This window comes from Anabrus simplex, chromosome X, assembly GCF_040414725.1.
Source record: "Anabrus simplex isolate iqAnaSimp1 chromosome X, ASM4041472v1, whole genome shotgun sequence".
Taxonomy (NCBI): domain Eukaryota; kingdom Metazoa; phylum Arthropoda; class Insecta; order Orthoptera; family Tettigoniidae; genus Anabrus; species Anabrus simplex.
In genome coordinates this window covers 56092590-56113804 of record NC_090279.1, presented here as the reverse complement: position 1 = coordinate 56113804, position 21215 = coordinate 56092590, and the positions used below count along the sequence as shown (strand labels likewise).

Sequence of the window (21215 nt, the reverse complement as noted above, 5' to 3'; positions counted from 1 at the left end):
AATGGTCACAGATGGACTAAGTTGCATGTTTTCTAGTGACATTGAGTCCAGTGAACACGACGATAATTAATCTCCTCCCATGCCCATACCTTCTTGTGTTAATGCTATTTTGATGGATGCCCCTATGTTGTTTTGTGATATCGGGATATATCAACGGGAAGATCCATTGCTGGCTCCTAGTATTGAAACCCTTTCTTCTGGGGAACATCTTGTCCCTAATGTGCTGAGGATTGGGGTTTTGTGCTGCCATTCGAAGCCCGATCATATGATGAAAGTAGTTGTTCCAGCTGTTATTGTGCCCATGATATTCAAGTACTATCAAAAGACTCCATTAGGGGGGCTCTTAGGCATCTTTAAAACTAGAGAGAAAATTAGGGAACTGTTTATCTGGAAGAGTATGGACAGTGAAATCAGAGAAATAGTTAAATCATGTAAATCTTGCTTGCTTAGTGATCCCATATAATCTACCTAGCTAGGGCTATTTTCATCACATCAAGCGTCTCGCCCTATGGAGCATTTCTACATAGACTACGTTGGATCCTACGGGAATAAGTTCATCCATCTATGTGTAGATGGCTTCACTAGATTTTCATGGTCATTTCTGACTAAGCTGGCTACTGCTCAGATGACCATTTCTTGCCTTAATACTATCTTTGATTCATTTGGTCCTTGTCAGTATATAGTTTACGATACTGGAAGGACTTTGACATCTATCTTATTCCAAAAATTCTGTTTTGATTTGTCCATGTCACATGTAACTACTTCTCCATATTACCCTCAGCCACCTCTGGTTGAGCGGGTCAGTCGTAATCTTCGATCTGCTTTTATAGCCTTTCACCAAGAAGATTATTTTATGTAGGATACTTCCTTGCATTGGTTAGCCTTTTCACTAAATTCAGCTGTTCACGAGTCACATAATTTTACGCCTGCCTCTCTCGTGTTCTAGTTTGTACCTAACATGCCTTTGTCAAATGAGGTATTGCCAGAGACCATAGATCCCGATAGCATCAGGGACCTGTGGAAGAAGGCTAACAGTAACCTCAAGGCTTAAAATGAGATGGTTAAAGGGAGACATGATCATGGACGGAGACCCACCAATCTAAAGTTTGGAGATCAGGTAATGGTTAAGAATTTTGTGCCGGCAGGCAAGCTTGCCTCCAGATTTCTCGGGCCACGCATTCTTTTGGATTTCTTAACACTGGTCACTCTTTTGGTGAGCAACCCAGCCACTGAAAGATTATTAGAGTGCACCTCTCTCAGATAAAACCTGTAAAATCTCTTTGTTTGCAATATAGGCCACTAAGTTATGACAGTGAGGAAGTAGTTATATTCCTTTCCTTAACAGCTCAGAGATTTAAAATTTTAAGTTGGAAAGTGGAGACCTTCTGCCCACTAATATGCCGCTTGTGTATTACGTTTTCTTGTTCCACCTGTGTACAAACCTTACTCTCTAAAATAATTCTTTTTCCTCCGTTGCTCGGCTGCAATTACCTTCCCCCGCCTCCAAAACCTAGCTTGCATTCCACACACTCATCATCGATGCCGCCCACCTCATCTGAAACTGCAGCTTAAAAATAAACATACTCTCGCTGTCCATAAGAACAATCTCTGTCACCAAGTTAATTACTCTTTCAATGCCCTCTCTGCAATCTGCGTCCGAGTTACATCTGGCGAGTGATGCTGGCATGGGGTAAGGGCCCACCCCGCTCTGGCCCAGTCTCCTTCATGACGGCATACTTGAGTACCATCCTTGCCGGCAAAGGGCTGAGGTGCGGTAACACTACTGTCTACATTATTTCAGAGCAGTGTCTCAATATCTGGCCTTGGGTGCATCTAACCTTCTCAAGGTAGCGGGAGAGATGTATCTGAGGGTACTTGGCGATTCGGGGGACCCTACCCAGGTATCGGCATTGGCAGCCGCTCTTGTTGTCAATCGTGAACTGTGCATCTCGGACTTTTATGGCTTCAGGAAGACTTCAAGACTTGTATTCGACATAATTACTTACAAATGAACTTTCATCAACAGATTTTCCGACTACCAACTCGAATTTCAAATTTTTCCAAAAGCAAAATTTTCTAAAACGTGTCACCTGAGGGAGGACGTTTGTGGGGAGGTCTGTACCGGAGGTACATCTGCCCGGTTTATTTAATTTAAGTGCCTTCGCTAAGGCCCTCGTTAAAGTAAAGTTTGAAACAACTATTACAAGAAGTTTGAACATTTCTCAACAGATGTCTCTACTATAAACTTTACGATGTGCCCTCTGATGTGAAGATGAACTATTAAAATTTTTGATACATTTTGTATGTGAAGGTTCCTAAACTAGAATGTTCTCTTTTGTTTTTTCATGTTCACATTTTTTTAACACTTCTATCTCTTCCCGCCAACTTAGGATGTTGGCCAATGAAAAATTGTGTATATTTTTTCTACCAATCAAACTTTCCTGGTGTTTATTGGATTATCCTATAAAAATTGGGGTTGTGTCGAGTCTTAGCCCAGAGTTTTCTGGAGCTTTTCCTGTACTATAAAATCTGGAACTTTTATACCACTTCAAGAGGTCCACCAGCTTAAGGTAATGGAAGATCCTGCTTAAAATCAAGTGGTCTTCCAAAGCTAGCTCCAGGGGAAGGTTTCATATATTTAGTAATGTAACTTCTTTTTCTAAAAATGGAAATTTCAACTTAACCGAAATCAGGGAACAGAACGTGGTGTACTCTCTTGTGTTCCCTCTCAACGTGATTATAAGGTGACTATGATTTTTTGACCTTTCCTGTTTTGTAAATTCTGTAACTTGAACATTTTCCTCCTAGTCACCTCCGTAATATAGGCTTAGCCTCTGTAACGTCGGGCCGTAAGCTTAAATAGGGTTTTATGCATGTAATGTAAAATTCTAGGAGATCCAGAGTTCGCCTCCTTACCTGTTTGGTTTATGGACCAGTAAATTAACCTTTTTTAACCATAGGCTTTGTAGAATGGGTACTTGTTACCCCTGTTTAACTCCATTTATTTCATATTAAAATTATCAGACAGTTGAGCAGGATATACATAGGTAAAATGCAAGTATACATGTACAAAAGGGGTCCTCTACCTGTTCTAAGTGTATACATTGCAACGGTAGAGTCTACAAAAACCTTAAGTTCATCACAAATCATGTTCCTTTCAAGGATATGGTCTACCACTGTGCTTGCGGCGTACAGGGCCGCCCTTGTTTCAGCTACATTAATCCGGGTTGGCACTTGGATAGGTTGGGCCCAAGCCAAGTTCAATTGAGGCAAAAAGTGAGCTATACTGTGTGGAGTGGCGTCCGCATAAACACTAATTACATGGTTATTCACACGCACAGAACGAACACTTGCAAGAGTTACTGGGTTGAATAATTGTCGTGGCCAGTACCATTCTCTTGATAGAATGTGTTGCACTGGAAATAGAGGCCATGACATGACATAGCATTGCCAAGCCAAATACCCGGCAATGCGTGCGAGGTCATCCGTTTGCACTCTTGGGAGCACTGTCAAGTAGGAAGTCACTCTTCTCTGCACATCCTGCATCAGTTGAAGAGTCTGCCTATTGGTGTTGATAACCATGCTGAGGAAGGTGAGTTCATTTGTTGGCTGGAGATGTGATTTCTGTTTGTTGAGCATAATTCCTAATACCCATTCCAAGTACATTATTATATCGTCCACAAGGATCTCGTTGCCGTAGATCACCCAATCATCTAAATAGCAGATAGTGTCAACGTTAAACTGTGCCTTCAGTATCCCGGAGACCGCTATAGCCCGCCTTTGCATAATAGATGGGGCTAGCGTGTGCCCCATCGGGAGGCGCGCATGGCATATGACTGTCCTCGGTAATATACACCGTAGAACCTTCGGTGGTGGTAGTGAAGAGGCACTTGGTAAAATCCGGATTTTAAATCCACTTTTATCATGAGTGAAAAGGGAGGTATACGTTGAAGTGCCCGTGCAGGGCTGTGAAGAGAGAACTTTGGAATATTATAATACCATGTCCATCGTGACAAGTCGTGTATGACTCGTGCGGAGTGGTCAGGCTTAGTGATGAGAAATAAAGGGTGAGCATTAGTGATCTCCTGTCGTTCCAAGAGTCCTGTTGCCTGCATATCGTTGATTACCTGGTCCATGAGAGGAGATGCCTTTCTGGGTATGAAGACCGGTGGAGCCGCTGTGGGTCGTGAAAGGCGGGCGCCTTCCCTGATGAGTTGTTCCGCAAAACGTCCAAGGGGGGTGTCCATATAGGGCACTGGAAACGCAGCAGGCACTGCTACTGAGTGATAATGTGTTGGACGGTGTGCTGCTTGTTGAAACTCTGGTATCGGTGGAAGTGGTTGGCTTTGTTAAATGTAGTGTGTGCCTTTGATAGTCCTTGAAAGTGTGAATTTTCGTAGAGGGATCCGTAGGTGTAAATTCATGGAGCAAGGGTGCTCTTCCTAGTAAAGTTATTGATGTAAAGGGTGAATGGTGTCTAGTTAGGCTGTAATGGTGTAATGTGTGGATAGTAGTCTCCTAGCTAGATTTGTTGAGCAAATATGCTCTTACTGATGGTGTAAAAGCAATTGGGAGAGCTGTCTCCTTGACTATTGATTGAAACAGAGCAGCTGTGCTTCAAACTCATGTTGTAAATAGTTGTTCTTTTTTCTAATTTTGTAACACAAGATTACGTGCTAGCCTTGTTGGTAGTCTATTGTTATTTGCTCAGCAAAGTGTGAATATTTAAGATTTGGAAAAAGAGAGAGGTCAGGAAAAGAAATTAAATGGCCAAAATAAATTTGCCAACTTTAAGAGTTTAAATTAATCTTTCTATTTTCGTATATCCGCCCATTCATGCCCGCACCTTATTTCAGTTCTGTATATCACGGTATCCCCGTAACAATTATTAATTTTTTTCCGTAAATTGTACATGTACACATACACGGCTTCCATCCCCATATGTATGTGTACATATACTCTGCTGAAATTCACAAATATGTAGGCAAATTTAAATTTACATATTTACAAATGTTCCTCCTTTTCTATGCTACCTTGTGTACTGCTATCCTACAGTGTGTTCCTTTTCATGTTCTTATCTCTCTTATCAGTTGTCCAAGAAGCAGTGGCAAAAGGGACTCAGGTTAAGACACAGCAGGTTGTTATGCAAGTTACGTTCCAAACTGTTGTAAAGTATTATTTGAAGTAATTCCACATGCTATATATGAGTTGATTATGTTTGTAAATACAGACAATATTATAAGTAGAATTTTGTAAATAATATAAATTTATTAAGGATGAGCTTTGTGTTTAATAAAAAAAAATGCGTAAATTGTTTAATGCTGAATTGTGTGAAATTGTCTTCTTCTCTGTACATTTAAAATTTAGTGCTTGACAATGTATTTTTGTGTACCATTTGCCACCAAGGTAGACACCTCTTTTGCATTTAAAGTGATTTTGATTTGATTGTTCCTTTCCATTCTTATATATTTTAAATGGGAAATAAATTAATTATACTCTTTTTTGCCAGTATGAAATTTATTTTCTCATCTGTTTATTGTTTAGGCTTATATATTTTTATTCCTTTACTTTTCCTATTTGTTACTTACAGACGTCCAATGATATTAAGGAGGAAATATTCATAGAAGAACATACTGATGATCAGCTGTTGCCATACATCAAAGCAGAAACAAAGTACGTACACTCCAGATCCTATACAATATGGAATATGTTGTACCTATTCTCAGTTGTGTCCAGTAGCAGTTGGTTTATCTCCAAAAACTGCCCATTTTCATCAGTTTAATCCTTTCTTTACAAGGTTACATTTACACACTAGTATCTTAAAATTCTATTGGTTAAAATTGTTTAAAACCTTCAGAAATTTTAAGATTGTATTTAATGTTCTGTCCTGTAGTTTTATTGAATATATATCTACAAAAATAATCTTTGCTAAACCTAGATATTATTGAAATATATTTGTTTACAATACCGTTAATTAACCATGAAAAATGTGTTCTTCCTTTCACTTTTACCGCATCATTTGTTCATCACATTCTTATCATCTGAAATGCCATCTTTAGCTATTAACCCCAGATATTCTCAGTATTTGTGTACTTTCATACCAACAGTGACACACAGAAACAATCATGTTTGTTGGTTATCAACTAAATCTACAAATTCAAAATGATTAAGTTTGATGAACATTGTAAACAATGTAATATTTTCAAACTAATGTAATAATTTTCATGTTATCTTACTATATATAAAAATGGATGTATGTGTGTAAATGACACATCTCCTCCTAAACCACTGGAGCAATTTGAATCAAATTTTGAACACTTATTATTTGCTATCTGGAGATGAGCACTGTGGGGGTAAGCCACCTCTAGCCCCCTTAAAAGTGGGGGGTTAGGGGGGTCAGGAAAAAAAATTAATCGAAATAGTGTCAAATCCGTAGTTCATGGGGTCGCTGAGGTGAATAGTGACACTCCCGATTTTTTAAAAGTCAAATTTCTGCTCCCATTTGGGTGGGGGGCTAGGGGGCCTGATGATGGATTTATGTGTGTAAATGACACATCTCCTCCTAAACCACTGGAACAATTTCAATTAAATTTTGAACACATATTATTTGCTATCTGAAGAGAGCACTGTGGGGGAAGCCACCACTAGCCCCCTTAGGGGAGGGGTTATGGGGTTCAGGTAAGAACATAATCGAAAATAGTGTCGAATCCATAGCTTTTGGTGTCGCTGAGGTGAATAGTGGCATTCCCGATTTTTAAAAGACAAATTTCTGCTCCCATTTGGATGGGGGGAGGGGGGACTGATGATGGATGTATGTGTGTAAATGACACACCTCCTCCTAAACCACTGGCGCAATTTCAGTCAAATTTTGAAACTTATTCTTTGCTATCTGGAGACGAGCACTGTGGGGGTAAGCCACCTCTGGCCCCCTTAGGGTTGGCGGGTTAGTGGGTCAGGTAAAAAATAATTGATAATAGTGACGAATACATAGTTTTTGGGGTCGTCAAGGTGAATTGAACACTCCGGATTTTTAGTATCAGGAAATGAACCACGTGGGGGTAAGACAGCCCAGGAAAACTTTTTTTTTGCTAGGGGCTTTACGTCGCACCCCAGGAAAACTTAGGGGCAGGGTGGGCAAGGGGGTCATATATACAAATAAACGAAAATAGTGTCGAATCCATACGTTTCGTGGTCGCTGAGTTTTAAGTCCAACTTCAGCCCCCTTAGTAGTAGGGGGCGATGGGAGTGTGATATATAAAAATAATCGAAAGTGTCAAATCCATAGTTGTCAGGGTCGCTGAGATGAATAGTGAGACTCCGGTTATTTATAAGCCAAAGTTCATCCCCCTTTGGGATCGGGAGCGAGGGGGGAGTGATATATAAAATTAATCAAAAATAGTGTCGAATTCATAGTTTTCGATTTTGCCGAGGTGAATTGTACACTTCAAAATGTTAGTATCAGGAGACAAACCACGTGGGGGTAGGACACCCCAGGAACCCTTACGGGCAGTGGGGGGCGCGAAGGGGTTGTGATATAAAATAATCGAAACTAGTGTCGAATCCATACTTTTTGGGGTCGCTGAGATGAATAATGGCACCCCGGAATTTTTTAAAGTTCAGCCCCCTTCGTGGTGGGTGGCAATTGGAGAGTGATATATAAAAATAAACGAAAATAATGTTGACTCCATAGTTGTCTGTGTCGTTGAGATGAATGGTGAGACTCCAGATATTTTATAAGTCCAAGTTCATCCCCCTTTCTGGTGGGGGTGAATGATTCAGATTTTAAAATAATTGAAAATAGTGTCGAAGCCATAGTTTTCGGGGTCGCTGAGATGAATAGCAACATTCCAGATTTTTAAAGTCCAGTTTCAAAAATGCCCCCCTTTGGCATAGAGGCTGAGAAAGGGTGAAAGAATAAATGGTCAAGAATGCCCAAGATAATAGATGTGTGTATGTTCCAGTATGACTTTCAAGTATGACTTTCTACCTGGAAAACATACTGTGGGAGTAAGACGCCCCTAGAACCACTTCGGAAGTGGGTGAAATATATAATCCATATTAATAAATAGAAGTCAGTTTGGCGCGATCCATATATACTGTACTATACATGTATAAATTAAGGCATAAAAATGAAAACAGACGTGAATTAATGAGACCATTCCAGGCATCGTAAAAACTTAAAACTTGCTAGCAGACAAACTGATGACTTCAGGATCCCTAGAAAAATCTAAAATTCTCAAAATTCTCTGAGAGGGACATGTTGGGATTTTCAAATCTGCATAGGAACACAGTCGGTGATATTTATCCTGAACGATAAACTATAGGTTTCATGAGCTTAAATGTTTCCTGAAAGTCCTAATGTTTAACCCCCTCCCCATATCAAGATGGCAGCACAACCTCCCAGATGAGTTAGAAAATAGAAATTTGGCAAAATTATAACTCTTTGCCTGTAACCGATGGAAATTTTACGAGATGTTTTCAAAAAAATTTTTTTTAACCCCCCAAAAATATCGGAATAAGGAGGCAATTTTATGATGGTGCAGACCTTCCTTTTGAAGTATTTGGTGGCTAAACGGTAAGTCGTATCACAAAACGGATGGCACAGTCTCCGTTCAATTTGGAGTGATCTACAACTTTCGTCCTATGACTTTTTGTTGTATCTCTATCCCTTATGTTAAATTTGTCTCTATTTCTGTATTTACCTAAATTTTGCTCTTTGTACACGTATAATTGATGATTTGAGTCACTTATAGGAAAGATGGGATCATCAAATTGTACATGAATATTGGCCCACCCAGCCAAATTCTATGTTTGAACCCGTCGCATATGTGAAAAGTAATTCACTGTGTGAAAACCTTACACAAATTTCGCCCTATTGAACGATTCTAAAATAATCTTGCCTTTAATAGATGAGATACGAGGAAATATCATAGGGCCAGCCATTTAGATAGCTAAATGAGGCCAGAATCATCTTTTAATACAATCTGTTTTTCCAATATGAATACACCGTTTAGCAGCAGTCATTCTGTAACTGAAGGTGAACATGCATATACTTCTGTATGTCGATCTACATTTATTAATTTAAGTCGATTTGTGGTGATCTAGAAAGGGTTGTGTCGTACATTGTAATTAATACTTTATAAATCAGTAGTGACTCTCAGCAGGAGGGCGTTTGCTGTTGTAATCAGTACTCCCCATATCGATGAAATAGAGCTAGGAATGGCTGTGGAAGTAAGGAGAAATGGAAGGAACTTACTAGAAAATTGAAGGCAGCCAAGGATAACATGATGGCAAACATAATTGGCTGTCATAAAAATTTTAGTGAAAAATGGAAGGGTTTGTATAGGTATTTTAAGGCAGAAACAGGTTCCAAGAAGGACATTCCAGGAATAATTAATGAACAAGGGGAGTGTGTAAGTGAGGATCTTCAAAAGGCAGAAGTATTCAGTCAGCAGTATGTAAAGATTGTTGGTTACAAGGATAATGTCCAAATAAAGAAGGAGACTAAGGCTAAAGAAGTATTAAAATTTACATATGATAACAATGACATTTACAATAAGATACAAAAGTTGAAAAAATAGAAAAGCAGCTGGAATTGATAAGATTTCTGGGGATATACTAAAGACAATGGGTTGAGATATAGTACCGTATCTGAAGTACTTATTTGATTATTGTTTGGTTGGAGGAGCTATACCAGATGAGTGGAGAGTTGCTATAGTAGTGCCTGTGTGTAAAGGAAAGGGTGATAGACATAAAGCTGAAAATTACAGGCCAATAAGTTTGACATGCATTGTATGTAAGCTTTGGGAAGGCATTCTTTCTGATTATATTAGACATGTTTGTGAAATTAATAACTGGTTCGATAGAAGGCAGGTCGGTTTTAAGAAAGGTTATTCCACTGAAGCTCAACTTGTAGTATTCCAGATATCTTGGATTCAGGAGGTCAAATAGACTGTATCGCGATTGACCTGTCTAAAGCATTTGATAGGGTGGATCATGGTAGACTACTGGCAAAAATGAGTGCAATTGGACAAGACAATAGAGTGACTGAATGAGTTGCTATATTTCTAGAAAACAGATCTCATATAATTAAGAGTAGGTGAAGCTTTATGTGACCCTGTAATAATTAAGAGGGGATTTCCTCAAGTCATTATTATTGGACCTTTATGTTTTCTTATATATATAAATGATATGATTAAAGCAGTGGAATCAGAGGTAAGGCTTTTTGCAGATGATGTTATTCTGTATAGAGTAATAAATAAGTTACAAGATTGTGAGCAACTGCAACGTGACCTCAAAAATGTTGTGAGATGGACAGCAGGCAATGGTATGTTAGTAAACGTGGTTAAAAGTCAGGTTGTGAGTTTCACAAATAGGGAAGTTCTCTCTGTTTTAATTACTGCATTGATGGGGTGAAAGTTCCTTTTGGGGATCATTGTAAGTTTCTAGGTATTAATATAAGGAAAGATCTTCTTTTGTTTTTGCTAGGGGCTCTACGTCGCACCGACACAGATAGGTCTTATGGCGATGATAGGAAAGATCTTCATTGGGGTAATCACATACATGGGATTGTAAATAAATGTACAGATCTCTGTACATGGTTATGAGGATGTTTAGGGGTTATAGTAAGGATGTAAAGGAGAGGGCATATATGTCTCTAGTACGACCCCAACTAGAGTATGGTTCCAGTGTATGGGACCCTCACCAGGATTACCTGATTCAAGAACTGGAAAAAATCCAAAGAAAAGCAGCTCGATTTTTTCTGGGTGATTTCCGACAAAAGACTAGTGTTATAAAAATGTTTCAAAGTTTGGGCTGGGAAGAATTGAGGGAAAGAAGAAGAGCTGCTTGACTAAGTGGTATGTTCCAAGCTGTGAGCGGAGAGATGGCGTGGAATGACATTATTAGACGAATAAGTTTGAGTGGTGTTATAAAAGTAGGAAAGATCACAATATGAAGATAAACTTGGAATTCAAGAGGACAACCTGGGGCAAATATTCATTTATAGGAAGGGGACTGAGGGATTGGAATAACTTACCAAGGGAGATGTTCAATTAATTTCCAATTTCTTTCAAATCGTTTAGGAAAAGGCTAGGATAACAACAGATAGGGAATCTGACCTACATGCAGATCAGTATCGATTGATTTAACTAGCAATAGGAGTGGGGTAGTTCTCCATTGCCTGTGTACCACTGTAATGCATAATTCCCTTCTTGATGTGACTAGCAGAAGGCAAGGGAGCGTGCATTTTTTTTTAAAAACTCCTTTACCAGGTTTTCTTTATCATTATGTGTAGGTGCTCCCGATTATAAACAAATTTACCCATCAAAATGTGACTGACGTTACGCATAGTGAATTGCGGCAGTCAAGTCAACCTGTTGTTATCATCACAACTCGCAACTCGCACTTCACATTGGAAACAACGTCTGCGGACCGCCCTATGCTTTCTGTCGGATAACGCCGAGGGACATGCAATTAAAATTTTTTATTCACTTCATGTATAGCAATTTACTTTGATATCCGTATACATTGTAGAATACCGTAGCGAAGCACGGGTACATTTGCTAGTTAATCAATATAATGCTGGCTGAGTTCATTAGTGCGATAAATCAAAAATGTCATTTTAAATTATTTATTTGGTTAGATTCCTTTTCTGTTCTCTTGTGTGTTAAGTCAGATTCCTCCATTTGTGGATGCATAAGCAGATAATGCTTTGTAGTAATGAAATGTTCAGATCAATAGTGCTACATCTTAGATATAGTTATCAAGCAGTACTTCCACATTGTTGTAAGCATTAAAAATTTTGGTACCCGGTATGGAATTTATGTTTGCTCCATTGTTGTGCTCACACTTGCTGATTGTCACCAATTCCCACTTTTCATTTTAGTCAAGTGCTTGTAGTGTGTTGATTGCAAACACTTTTACGCAATTAGTATAAACTAATAAAATGGGCAGCTACAAGTGAAGTTTCAAATTCGTGCAGGTTCCCTAAAAAATTCAAAATTCTTCAAGTAAGTGAATTTATTATCTTGTAAAGTTAGATAAATAATTAGGTAATGATATTATTTCAAAATTGTTATCTGAATCACTGATGTTACAAAGTAGCACAAGTGCATATCCTGTTTTCAAACATTTAATGCAGTAGTGATTTTTGAACTGTAGGTTACCTTTACTGGCTACTATGTGAAACGATCTTTGATAATCCCTGGAAAATAATTGTATAATCTTGGATTGGTGCTCTTAACCGAGCCCTTGTATCGGCAGGTCCTGCAATCGCTCGCCATAGCCTAAGGTTTGACTCACAAACATGATTTGTGATGGAAATTATGAATTCTGAAAGTTGTATTTGATTTTGTAGGTGGTTAGAGTCATGTCATCTGTTATGTGATGCATTGACATGTTCCTACTCTACATTCACAACTAATGGCAAGAAATATTCATTTCAGTCCTCAGAACTACCCAGTACCTGGTTACACTCTCTCATTAGTCAGAGTAGAACCATGCACACAACTGAGAATTGCTCAAATTCGTTAACTCTTTGAGGTTCAAATTTTGCTGTTGTAATTCTTGACTAATAGGACACAATAGGCTACTTTACAGTACAATCTTGTATCATGATCACCATATAAATGTTGCTTATAAATACTTTTCACACACTAAACGCATGTTTCTATTTTTGGATGGAGTTTATATTAGCTTTCTTCTTCCTAAACATGTCTTGTGCAGAGACACTCTCAAACCAGCAAAGGCCTTTTGTGTGTATTCTTTTTTCCATGGCATAGGGTAGTCCATTGACTACGTAGCTTAGTCCATTGTATATCATAGATTTTAGATGCTTCTGTAGGATTCAGTCGGCCAGATCTTATCTGCTGCTTCCCACTTTGATCTTACCTCAGACACTATGTTATACTGATTCTCATTTCAACAGTCTACAAATATCATGCAGCAACTTAAATGACTTCTTTTAAAATGGCTAAGAGAATTGCCGTGTCAATTTGGTACTGAATTACATAAGAAGAGGTTTTAAGATTCATAACATTTCCTAATTGCTGACTTGTGCAAAGACACATATTTCTGATCTTACCAATTAGTGATGAGATTACCTGCCATTTGTGGAGAGACACATCACCCTGTGTTAAATAATTCCTTCCTCTTGTAGAGTGTCATATGGCCCTGAGCTGACCACTTTGTGCAACTCCTCCATGGTTTTCATATTTATAGACATGATCGGGGTGAAAATAACAATTATTATGGTCGTCTGCCATCTGCGACTGATGTAAGCAGAAATATGAATTGCAAAATTCCATTCAGGCTAGATTTCACTAACGAACTCCCCACTCGTGGATACTAGTAAAATTTTACCAGATATTCAATCTGTCACTCCCGATTAACACAGATAATCCTGAAATTTTTATTTTGTTGAGTTATATATTTTTATTTATAATGCATTTTTTGGAGTTACTTAAACATGAAATCCAGAAGCGTTCTGTCCTTCAAATACTATTTTGCAAAAATAATGCTTTATTGGTATAGGACAAAGGCTTTAGGAGAGAGAATTGAGACACAGGAAGTTAAATGACAGGATATGTAAAATATCCATTGTATCCCATTTTTATAACAGAATATTCATCAGTCTGCTTCTTGTTATTCTGCTTCTTTAGTGTTAGTCCTGCCTGGTCCATTGTTGTGATTCATTGTCTCCAGTTAGTTCAGTCTCGGGCCATGTCTGTATGTAGTCTCACAGCTTTCAGGTCGTTGTGCACTTTATCTGTCTTATGCTCTCTTGCGCCTCTTTTCACCGACTATCTGTGTATACTCTGACTGTCTCAATATATTGTCCTCTGCAATCAACACATGCCCAAACCAGTGCACAGGCCTTTCCTCAATTTTCTTCTGGATCAGTGCAATACCAAAATATTTTCTTAAAACATCATTTGAAATGTGATCCAGTCTAGTTATGCCAGCCTTCCACCTAAGCACCATCGTATCCATGATGCTTAGTTGGCACTGTACCTCCTCTTTAGCTGGCCAGCATTCATTGCTGTAGAAAACCACACAATGAATAACAGTTCGGTAGATCTTAGATTTCAGATGGTCCTTCATCTGAGCGTCGCAAGGGCGCACGTTGTCATTCTCAGCTTCAGCCAGGCTTTGTATATCCTTAAGTTGACCTCTTCAGTAAAGTCGGCCTTCATCAGAGATTGTGGAACCAAGATACTCGTGCTATACATTCACTGTCAATATGCATTGCTCCAACTTCTTGACGATGTAATGTCAGGTATTCTGTCTTCTTTTTGTTGAAGCGTGGGACATATTGCTTAAGTCGATTGTTCCAGTCTTCTTTTCGGCGCCTATTGTCTGCAGCCAGAATTATATCATTAGCATAGAGAATTGTCCATGGTATTGGACTGTACATGTCTGATGTAATGGTGTCAGTCACAAGAAAGAACAGCAGTGGTGATAAGGCATGGCCTTGGTGGAATTCTGCAATTATGCGGAAGTCATCAGACGCTACTGCGGCATCTTGAACATAACTCCTTGGTTCTTCGCAGAGCAATTATACCCTCTCAGCAAGATGCTCTGGAATGCCATGTTCTTATAGCGCTGACTGATAAGCTTATGAGGTACCCGATGGATGTTCTTCTCAGGGTACAGAAAGTCGTGATGAAGCCTGTTATTGTTTTCACACTGTTTCTCAAATAATAGCCATGCAGCGTGGGTTGCTCCTGTTGCGCCACAGTTTTACACAAATCCAGTTTGGCCTGTTGTATGCTGGGCTAAATCGCTAATCCTTTTGTGGCAGATTTGTTTGAAATCTGTCTTTACGTGGTTCAAAAGCATGATTGGCGGTAATTTGAAATCGGCAGGGCATCCCTTATTTTTGAATGGATACTCCATTACCAATTTGTTGGTTTGGACCTTTTTTTGATTTAATGATTGGAAAGCTTGCTTTAGCCACACTGCTACATCCCCCCATTGAGAGAAACAAAACTCTGCCGGAAGATAAGCAGGACTGATGGCTTTCCCTGGTTTCATTTCCGTCAGCATAGCCTGGATTTCGGTGACGTCAAATTTCTACATTGGTCCTTCAACAGCGGAGGGGTTTGGGATTGGGAGATACGGAGATTCCTAGATAGATAATTTGACGAAGTAGTTCTGCCAGTTAAATGTAAGAAAGGCTTTTCAGTCTGTCAAACACACAGCAAATACAATGTAAATTATAACACTATGAACATACCTGTAAAATACACACTAACATACAAAGAATGACATGTTTCGTTCTACAAGATCATCCTCAGATTCTATCAAATCACTTAATTCGTCCAGTCAGGCAAATTACGAAGCCAACAACCCCAAATCACTTAAAATTAAAATCATGAACATTGACAAATCAATTACTTTCAATAATAAATGTCTAGAATTGAAGCTCGTTCCTAAGTACATGCCCATAAAAGCTAAACCCACAACAACTTCGGCTAAAATATCAACTTCTCAATTACAATTACTATGGATCAGAAACGAATACAAAATCGCGTACATAAAGAAACAGGAAATCAATAAACAAATTCTACACATCCATTTAAACTTAAGCAACTTCCGGCATCACACACAATGGACGTCCTACTTCAACTTTTTACACGATTACATTAAAAAGGAAGCAATCCGGAAACAGAAGGTCATTGACAATAAAATACGTAACCTAATGATTAAACAGAAAAATCCAGAAAACGCTAAGCACAACAAACTCGCGAATTTTCACCCTAGATGAATTAACAGATCAGACACTACCTTTTCAATGAATGAAATAAATCTGCTAGATAAAGCTCTCAAATTCAACTGCCAGGAACGTCATAACGAAAACAACATAAAACAGCTCATCACTAACTTAGAAATTGCTTACAACAAAATACCCTCTCAACAAAGAGAAATAATAAAAAACGTAGCCACCTACGAAGGCCTAAAAATAATCGCACCTGAAAATTTCACCAAACAACCGAATTACGCCACACAATACTTGGCATTGAAAACAGTTAAGAACAAAATTAAAAACGACAACCTTATCATCACGAAAGCGGATAAAGGTAACACATAATGAAGGAAGACGATTACATAGAAAAAACGATAGTATTTATCAACAACAGCGGTATTCAAGAACTGCAACGCGACCCTACAAATAAAGCAAGCTATCAAGAAAACGGTCTTCGTTTTCACAAACCAATGAAAAGTAAGCCTCACCATCAAAAATACTAAACTCCCCACACTAAGAGCCCTGCCCAAAATACACAAAGAGCCGTGTCCCATTAGACTACTAGTAAATTTTAAAGATGCGCCAAGTTACAATTTTAGCAAACAACTGAACCTAATTCTAAAAGAGAAAATTTCACTTAAAGGAGACAGATCAATTAAAAACAGCCTAGAACTACTTAAAGACCTAAATAAACTTAAAATAACAGAGAGCACACGTATGATATCCTTTGACATCACTAACATGTACACCAACATACCAATCGATGAATCCATTAAAATTATCGAAAAACTTCTTAAAGAAAACACCTCTCTACAAGAAACCAAAGAAGTTATTAACCTTCTTAGAACAACACTACACCAAAATTGCTTTGCATTCAACAACAAAATATATTGCCAAAAAGAAGGGTTAGCCTAGGGCTCACCGTTATCAGGTATAATAGCAAACATTTTTCTGAATAACTTCGAAAACATCTTCTTAATGGGCCAGCTTTCGAAAGGAATCTTACACTGGAGCAGATACGTGGATGACGTCATATGCATATATAATAAAGTAGCTAACATTTTCAAGAAACAAGGTGTAAAGTAGCCTTTCGAACGAATAACACACTAAAGAGACACATCAGCAGGTGCAACCTAAACAAAAAGGACCCTTTCTCAAAGTCAGGAATATATGAACTCAAGTGCCAAGAACCTAACTGCAACGCCACATATATAGGTCAAACAAAATGTAATTTCCGTACAAGATACAAAGAACACAAATACGCGATCAGATATAATCGGCATTCAGCCTTCGGGGAGCACATCTACGACTGTTCACACCATTTCACAGACATCACAACTGATCTAAAAATGTTACACTTCGAAAATAAAAGTAAATCTTTGAATATAAAAGAAGCAATAGATGTTTACGTCGCAAAAAATGCTAATGCAAATAACCTGAATGAGCATTTACATTTAAATAATCTCCCCTATTCGCTCTACTCACATAATATCTGGCAACACCTACTCATTAAATTGCGTTTATAATAATAATAATAATAATAAGGAGAAGAAGAATAATACCGTCCCTTACTTTATTCACCTAAGTTATTAATTTGCATTCATCCATAGTACATAAATGTACATTTAACATGAAGTAGGTCAATAACCTCCCTCCCCTCTCCAATGTTGATGGAAGGTTCCACAGCGCTCCAGCCGCTCCGCCCTACTTATCTCTCCCTTCTCCGCTGTACAGTATACTCGATTTAATCATCCAATAGGAGAGATCCACATCGCTCTACAAGGCCCCTCCCATTCTTGCCCTCCCCTCTCCACGCGCAGCGTGCCTCACCAAAAACTTTCCATGACCGCAGTCCTGGAATAGCGTTTGGTGACAACGGACTTAACATCGGCAGTCTAGATAAGTACGTAAGTTTTCACTATATGAATACTTGTATATATATTTATTTTTGTCATTACTGTTTCATGTTATCACTAAACTCTCTATCACTGACAAGTTTACGCTACATAAAAATGCTGTTTATATATATATATAGTACCAGGAAAGCCTAGGTCCTGGTCCATATCAATCGAAAGAAACGTCATTCCAGCATAAAATATCCGTCCGACGTACGAACATCTAAGTAAAGGAATGTTCCAGCATGTGCCAGACTCCGCGAGTGCACTAGGCGGAGTCAATTTCGTCACCTGCCGTTCGAAGTTCACCTCCCCTACAGATATTTCTCGAAAATAATTTTCTTTTCTCAAGCTTTTCAACGCCTGAACCAATTTCAACGGGACAAACGCTGAATTGTAGCGGACGTCATAAAAGTTAATCCCTGTGAATTTCAAATTAATCCATCCCATGGTTGTTGAGTTATAATAATTTAAAATCTAAGAAAATTACGCACTCACGGTCACATGGCCAAGAGATACCACCCCTCCCAGCGCCAGTATATATGTCAAGGCTAACAATCAGAGCAGAGCAGTACAAGGACGAGTACACAGATGTGTGTGAGTGAGACAGAGGAGCGACCGACACTCGTACAGTATGTCCGCGCAGTCACGGTGAAAGTACTTGCCGTCGCGTTTCCGGAATACGAAGTTATATTGCCGACAAAATTATAAAAGACTTCGCACTGTATTTAGTATATCACGTCGCGACTACGGTCTAATTCTAGAGACATTTGAGAATATAATACGAGTGAATTTATTGAAGTGCAAATCCCAAATATTTAACGTTCACAGAATATATCATTACGTGTAGACTTAGTTTACCTCACATGATATTGACCTACCATGAACAGTAACTAATGTGTAGAATTACCAGAACTCATTTCTTTTCGAGCATCGAACTGTGTTTCTTTATTCATATAGTGTTCATGCCATATTAGTATACAACTTACAGTAGTAAACTGGGTGAATACTAAGAACTTTTTCTGAGGTAATATGACGTTATAATAACAAGATAATCAGAAAATAATCCTTAGTGACTTAATGACCGTGTTCAAAGACTGTGATTATAGACTGTGCTTTTTCAAGTGTGAACTGTGTCATTATGGACGTTTTCAGTAACGACTTTAAATAGTATTTCATACAGAAAGGACTGTGATTATTCATTTAACGTCTTAAAGTTCAATTACACCATAAACTGTGTTCAACAGTAAATGACAGTGTCAGTGATAACTACTCGCACCAAGTGAATTTTCTGTGTGCGCAAAATCACCTTAACGAGCTGCAATTCTACACGATCCAGTTCCAGCTATCATCACCTCATCGGGGGACGTCAACATGGTGTGTTAAGGGAACATCGCTGATCCTGATTCTCCACGGAACATTCTAGATGTCCATCCTTCAACATTTGTAGCAACATTTCTTTCATTAATTGAGTAGTAACAAACTGACTAAAATTTTCTCATTAATTTTGAACAGTGGAAACTTCAGTGCCGCGTGGGAACAAATATTTCAGAGTTCTCATAATTTCTCAGAAGTTCTTCTTTTGTGATTAATTTAATTTTCAAATTTAATTTTCATATCTCATAGAAAGTCTTTAGGCTTTTCTAGTGTGCTATACATCAACGTTTACAAACTGAAAAACTGAACACTTTTAACAGAAATTTAATTTCTCATGTCAATTTGCAGTTACAAGTGTGTGCTCATATTTAGAAAGACTTTAGGTGGAAATCTAATTCTCACATATGAAAGACATTGGAATCAGTGATATTTATTTAATTTTCATGAACAGAATTCGAGAAGATTACGTTTAAACTTTTAATTCCAATGCCAGATTTGAGTCCAATAATCATATTGCAGGGCGAAGAATTAATAAATTGTTTAAAAAAATGTATAACCATCTATTATTCGCTCTGCGAGTCTATGCTACTCTGTATCGGCTCCAAAACCAAGTTCCACTCCCTGAGGTCCTACTCATGCCCTTTACCCAAGAACGTTTCCTGGTACAGAGAGGATAGAATATATAATAGATTGAGCCCAACATGGGGCTCGATTTGGAGCCTTGCCATAATAATAGATGATGCGCCAGTAATAATAGATATAACCGCAACATTCAGGGTTCGATTCAAGTCATAATAAATTGCAGTTTGAGTACAGGATTCGACTGCAACTATTACGAACACGAAGAACTTGTTGTATTTGACTTATTCGAATATTCCGGAAACATAGATAACTTACTTGCAGCAATCGAAGCTCTTAGGCTTAGCATTAACACGTTCAGTGCCTGCTTCTGAGCGGGACACTTGAATGCCTGGACCAGCCATTTTGATGCCCGGCCCTCTTGACGTGCATCACTCAATACAATTTACAATTACTCCTAAACTATAAATGTTAGGAAAATGATACTTTGCCCTTACCTCTAGTAAATATTTAGGGTGTGATATCTGGTGTCACAGGTTCCAAATACGTCTAATATTATACAGCCAATCTGTATTTTCGGCATAATGATTACTGTCACCGAAGTGAAGAAATGAAAGAATATGAAGGAAGCGTGTTCGGACATTGTATTAGAAAATATCGGAGTCTGAAAAACAGGGTCTTGGATCCAGTACATTTTTATATCAGGATTTTGGACTGTTTCCACGATTGCATGATCGATTTCTTTGTTAAAGGCCGGGGCACCGCACTTATCACTTGACTCGCGTATAGATTGGTCAGCTCACACACATACTGATAAAATTTGTCATTCATGAAAATACTCACATAACTCAAAATATCCTGCTTATTTTCTATTTGAACGTTTATAGCTGAATTCTCTGTAAATGGTGGAACGGGTGGACAATAACTAGGATGTTATGCATCAGGCACTTCACTTTTTCTATAGGCTTATCGGATTCGGGAATCGGAATTTCGTCGTCACTCTCACTTTCACTATCTGAGTATTTCAGGTATAAGTTCATCACCAGAATCATTGTGAACAATATCTAATAATTTTCGTAAGAAATTTCGTTTTATAAGCCTTTATACTACACTCGGCAAGAACTACACGCACTGCATTGGAACCTCAAGTACCGTCTTGACGCGCGAGGAAGTGCTCAGATATTCCCGCTAAGACAGCTAAGATAAACATGAGCCCACTCAACGCGAGGGTTATCTCGAAAAGGTCAACCAACTTCATGCTACAACCAGTAACGCTGACTAAGGTGTAAGAATGCATAGATGACGAATATAAACAGCATTGCTTCGCGCGTAACATTAAACGTCTTACGCCGTCCACGGCCCACAGCATAGGAGCAAGCTTAAACGTCTTACGCCGTCCGCGGTCCGCAATGAGTTAATGATCAGAATGCTAAGATCGGTAGGTCTAACAGCCAGATAGCACAAATGAACACGCAAATAGATCGAGTTAATACGCAAATGGTAGAGTCTAATAACCAATTGAAGACTCAAATGAATACACAAATAACCGCACTACAGTCATAGATAGTTGACTCTAATTCCCAATTGCAGGCTCAAATAATAAATTCTAATACTCA

The 21215-nt window shown here is 38.5% G+C and overlaps 1 long non-coding RNA gene across 1 annotated transcript in view; it reads left to right on the top strand.

The window, feature by feature from the left end:
• LOC137503071 (uncharacterized) overlaps positions 1–21215 on the top strand; it is a 54897-nt gene that overhangs the window by 12798 nt on the left and 20884 nt on the right. The window contains exon 2 of the long non-coding RNA XR_011019035.1: positions 5591–5673. This is a non-coding gene — a long non-coding RNA (uncharacterized lncRNA). The remainder of the gene's footprint in view (positions 1–5590; positions 5674–21215) is intronic.